The sequence below is a fragment of the Mandrillus leucophaeus genome, unplaced genomic scaffold (assembly GCF_000951045.1).
Source record: "Mandrillus leucophaeus isolate KB7577 unplaced genomic scaffold, Mleu.le_1.0 Scaffold1, whole genome shotgun sequence".
NCBI lineage: Eukaryota > Metazoa > Chordata > Mammalia > Primates > Cercopithecidae > Mandrillus > Mandrillus leucophaeus.
In genome coordinates this window covers 9,127,132-9,132,655 of record NW_012098097.1, presented here as the reverse complement: position 1 = coordinate 9,132,655, position 5,524 = coordinate 9,127,132, and the positions used below count along the sequence as shown (strand labels likewise).

Below are 5,524 nucleotides of genomic sequence, written 5' to 3'. Positions count from 1 at the left end.
TTTTTTTTTTTTTTTTTTTTTGAGGCAGAGTCTCGCTCTTTCGCCCAGGTTGCGGTGCAGTGGCGCAGCTTCCGAGCTTTCTAATGTTCATTATTAACTAGTGGCTTTTTCCCATTGTTATCTTAATCCCATTATGTCCTTTCTGGTTTGTCTTAGAGTTTTATGATAGGTTAAATTTATTTCTGGAACCTTTCATATATTACATTGATAGGTTGATTTCTTTCTTTCTTTTTCCTCTAACATAAATTTTGACCACTGGTGCTTTATAAAACTTTTTTGAGACAGAGTCTCGCACTGTCGCCTGGGTTGGAGTGCAGTGGCGCGATGTTGGCTCACTGCAACCTCCGCCTCCCGGGTTCAAGCAATTTTCCTGCCTCAGCTTCCCCAGTAGCTGGAATTACAGGTGCCCATCACCACGCCCAGCTAATTTTTTTGTATTTTTAGTAGAGGCGGGGTTTCACCATGTTGGCCAGGCTGGTCTCAAACTCCTGACTTCGTGATTCGCCCGCCTCGGCCTCCTAGAATGCTGGGAATACAGGCGTGAGCCACTGTGCCCAGTCAAGACTTTTTATTTTTATTTTGTATTTTTGTATTTTTATTTTTTATTTTTAAGATGGAGTCTCACTCTGTTGCCCAGGCTGGAGTGCAGTGGCGCAATCTCAGCTCACTGCAACCTCTGTCTCCTGTGTTCAAGCGATTCTCCTGCCTCAGCCCCCTGAGTAGCCAGGATTACAGGCGTGCACCACCATGCTCAGCTAATTTTTGTATTTTTAGTAGAAACGGGGTTTCACCATGTTGATCAGGCTGGTCTTGAACTCTTGACCTCGTGATCCACCCGCCTCAGCCTCCTAAAGTGCTGGGATTACAGGCTGAGCCACCAGGCCTGACCTTTATCTTTCTTTATTATTTTTATTTTTATTTTTTTTTCTTTTTCATATAAGTACCGCGCTCTAACCGATTGCGCCACTGGAGCTCCTATTTTTTTCGTTTTCAAGACAGAGTCTTGCTCTGTCACCCAGCCTGGAGTGCAGTGGCATGATCTCGGCTCACTGCTGAGAACTCCCGACCTCAGGTGATCTGCCTGCCTCAGCCTCCCAAAGTGCTGAGATTATAGGAGTGAGCCACCGGGTCTGGTGTATTTTTATTTTTTAAAGATAGGTTCTTGCTCTGCTGCCCAGGCTGGAGTGCAAAGGTTTGATCATAGCTCACTGCAGCCTTGATCTCCTAGACTGAAGGGATCCTCCTACCTCAGCCTCCCGAGTAGCTGAGAGTATAGGCACATGACACCATGCCCAGTTGATTTTTTAAATTTTTAGTAGAGATAGGTTCTTGCTGTGTTGCTCAGGCTTGTAAGGTATTTAAAAATCTGATAGGATAAGCCTGCCATTGTTACATTTCGAGATATGTGTATTTGGTATTTATGCTTGCTTATTCTAGATGAATTCTAACCGAATCTGTCAGGTTCTAAAAACAAATTCTACAGGAATTAAATTTTTCTTTTCTCCTTCTCTATCTGGAATTTTAAGTTGGTTTTATATTGAAGCCTTGTCTTTTCTTGGGAAGCTATTTCTTTCCTCTTATTTTTCTCTTCTTTTTTTTCCCACCCTATTAGGTATTTATCATTTTTCTGGTTTTTGTTTTTTGTTTTTTGTTTTTTGTTTTTTTGAGAGGGAGTCTCGCTCTGTCGCCCAGGTTGGAGTGCAGTGGTGCGATCTCGGCTCACTGCAAGCTCTGCCTCCTGGGTTCACTCCATTCTCCTGCCTCAGCCTCCCAGTAGCTGGGACTACAGGCGCCCGCCACCACTCCCAACCGATTTTCTTGTATTTTTAGTAGAGACAGGGTTTTGCTGTGTTCGCCAGGATGGTCTTGATTTCCTGACCTCATGATCTGCCCCCCTTGGCCTCCCAAAGTGCTGGGATTACAGGTGTGAGCCACCACGCCTGAATGCTGTTAATTTTTTTTCCCTTACAGCCTGCAGCTTTTCTCAGTTCACTTATTCTGATATTTTGTTGATGTTGTTGATTTTCTGGGATGATACTCATGCTTTCTACAGAGCTGCTTTTTATTTCTTCTTTTCTCATATATGAATAGTCTGATTGGTTTTTCCTCAGTATTGATTGTCAGCCTTTCTAGCCTTGTGTCATGTGGAAAGAGGGGCTGGGGATGCCTTTTGATGTTTTGGTTTTAAAAGAGCTGACTCTAGCGCTTCACTAAGTATAATGTTGGTGCTTCATAATTTTATGATAAATTATTTTACAATAATATCTTTATCATGCATAACCAGCTTTTAAAACAAACAGTTGGCTTAAGTCAAAAAACTCTGCAGTTCACTTTCTCCTTGTAACATTTCTAAATTTCATCCACATCTGAATAATCCTTGTCTTAGTTGAAAGAAATATTTTTTTCCCGAAAACATTCTTTAGTGTCAGAACCATTTGTGATTGTAGTGGTTTTACCCCTGCCCTACTGAGCGCATTTGTTGTAGCCCTTAGTGTCCATCTTCGCTCTGTGATACACTCAGATGTAAATCTTCCAGAGTCTGATGGGTGCTTGATAGTGGCCTTTCCTTCACAAGGAATTGCTCTGATTTATGGTGAAGTAAAACAACCCTCCATGAAAGCATGAAAAGTGTCTAGTCCTAGGTTTCAGTCCTAACTCAGAGTTTTCGTCTCCCAAGTTCTAAGTGTACATTGATTTTTCTTCCTAGACAGTACTCAAAAGGCGGGGACGGTTGACATATCTGTTTGAGTGAAAGGCACTCTCATCCCATGAATGTGTTTTTCTTGGGATTTCTGCTATTTTTTTTTTTTTTTTTGAGATGGAGTCTTGCTCTGTTCCCCAGGCTAGAATGCAGTGGTGCGATCTTGGCTCACTGCAACTTCCGCCTCCCAGGTTCAAGCAATTCTCCTACCTCACCCTCCTGGGTAGCTGGGATAACCAGCGCCTGCCACCATGCCCAACTAATTTTGTATTTTTAGTAGAGATGGGGTTTCACCATGTTGCACAGGCTGATCTCGAACTCCTGACCTCAAGTGATCTGCCCACCTTGGCCTCCCAAAGTGTGGGGATTACAGGCGTGAGTCACCGCGCCTGGCCTACAGTCACAGTCTTTAGTCCGTGCTATGCTTGTGCAATAATTTCCCCAGCTAGGAGACAGGACTAGGTGACAAGGTTCTTTTTTAAAAAAATAGGTTTTGGGGGTAGAAGTGCCATTTCCTTACATGCATGTATTATGTAATGGTGAAGTCTGGGATTTTGCAGTACCCATTGCCCAAATAGTGAACATAGTACCCAGTAGATAACTTTTCAGGCCTCATACCCCTCCCATCCTCCCACATTCTGAAACCTCCACTGTCTGCTTTGTTCGTTGTTGTTTTTTGTTTTTTGAGAGAGTCTCTGTCTCCCAGGCTAGAGTGCAGTGGCACCATCGTGGCTCACTGCAACCTTTGCCACCTGGGTTCAAGTGATTCTCCTGCCTCAGCCTCCCAAGTAGCTGGGATTACAGGTGCCCACCACCACACCCAGCTAATTTTTGTATTTTTAGTAGAGATGGGGTTTCACCATGTTGACCAGGCTGGTCTTGAACTCCAACCTCAGGTGATCCGCCTGCCTTGGCCTCCCAAAGTGCTGGGATTATAGGCATGAGCCACTGCGCCTGGCCCCTGTGTCTGTTATTGCATCCTGCATGTCCATGTTTACCCCTTGCTCAGCTCCCGTGGTGACAAGATTCTTGTCCTTGTTTTGCCATTATCTTTTTTCCCTGAGGAAGGTATTTAATCCGTCTCAGCCTTAATTTCTTCTCTGTAAAATGAGGGATTCAGTCATACATACTTTGATTTTTCTTTTTCTAAAGTGTGATTGCTTAGCTGAAAGCCCAGCCAGTAGATTGGAAGAAGTCATTGATCAGCCCTTGTCTGAGCAGTGTGCCCTGGTTATTTTCCTCCCTACCTTGCAAGGAACAAACAGAAATTTAAAACTGACACGTCGTTTATGCTGATTTCAAAGACACAAAGAATGATAAGAGCAATATGGAGTTGACGGATTTGGAGCTAGAAATTAAACAGAATACCCGTAATGTGGAAAAATGCAAAGGCATATAGAATGACTTCCTATCCTTAGCAAAAATTCACACAGAATCCTGTCCCATGCACGTTTTAAGTGGAAAAAAAATGACCCCAGAAAGTGGATTTAAAACTAATAAAGCTAAGATGTTTATTATCATTAGTGATAATTTCTGTATAATTGTCACAGAAAGCTTATGCATGAATCTGTAACTTGTTATTGTGGTCTTCACTAGAAATTGCATGTCTTTTTTAATTTCTGAAATAATTTATTGGGATGAAGAGCACTGTCAGTTTTTGTATTAAATTGTTTCAGTAAAGCATGGCCCAATATTTGACATGATGAGTCTGAATGAAGTGATCAGATCTATGTGAGGAATGTGGTTCTATGCTGGATGTTTTGTGGACAAAACAGAAAAAAAAATCCCAGCCTAGAAGCATTTTTGAAGTTGCATTGAGGAAAAACTATAATCTGGGGGTCATATTGTCACACTGAGAGAACAACTATGTTCTTTCTCGCTTTCTCATCAGAGGACATCCTTGTACCAGTACCACTCAAATTTTCTGTTCTCCAACTCCTGTCCTCAAGTGATTCTCCTCAAGCGATTCTGCCTCAGCATCCCAAGTAGCTGCGATTACAGGCACGTGCCACCACACCCAGCAAATTCTCCATTCTATACAACTTTTTTTTTGAGACAGAGTCTTGCTCTGTTGCCCAGGCTGGAGTGCAGTGGTGTGATCTTAGCTCACTGCAACCTTCCATTCCCAGGTTCAAGCAATTCTCCTGCCTTAGCCTCCCAAGTAGCTGGCATTTCAGGTGGGCGCCACGACACCCAGCTAATTTTTTGTTTGTTTGGTTGGTTGGTTTCTTTTTTGTTGTTGTTTTTTGAGACGGATTTTCACTCTTGTTGCCTAGGCTGGAGTACAATGGCGTGGTCTCGGCTCACTGCAACCACCGCCTCCGGGGTTCAAGCATTTCTCCTGCCTCAGCCTCCCAAGTAGCTTGGATTACAGGCATGTGCCACCATGCCCGGCTGATTTTGTATTTTTAGTAGCGATGGGGTCTTACCATGTTGATCAGGCTGGTCTCCCAACTCCTGACCTCAGGTGATCCGCCCACCTCAGCCTCCCAAAGTGCTGGGATTACAGGCGTGAGCCACCATGCCTGGCCCTATACAACTTTTCAAATTCTCTCTTTCTCTCTCCCTCTCTCTCTTTTTTTTTTTTTTTTTTTTTTTTTTTTTTTTTTTTTTTTTTTGAGATGGAGTCTCACTCTGTCGCCCAGGCTAGAATGCAGTGATGTGATCTTGGCTCACTGCAACCTCTGCCTCCTGGGTTGGAGCAGTTCTCCTGCCTCAACCTTCCAGTAGCTGGGATTACAGGTGTGCACCACCACGCCTGGCTAATTTTTGTATTTTTAGTAGAGACAGGGTTTCACCATGTTGGCCAGGCTGGTCTTGAAA

The 5,524-nt window shown here is 43.5% G+C and overlaps 1 protein-coding gene across 4 annotated transcripts in view; it reads left to right on the top strand.

Moving 5' to 3' along the window:
• Positions 1 to 5,524, top strand: part of ACOX1 (acyl-CoA oxidase 1, palmitoyl) — a 40,350-nt gene that overhangs the window by 13,185 nt on the left and 21,641 nt on the right. The gene's annotated exons all lie outside the window — the stretch shown is intronic.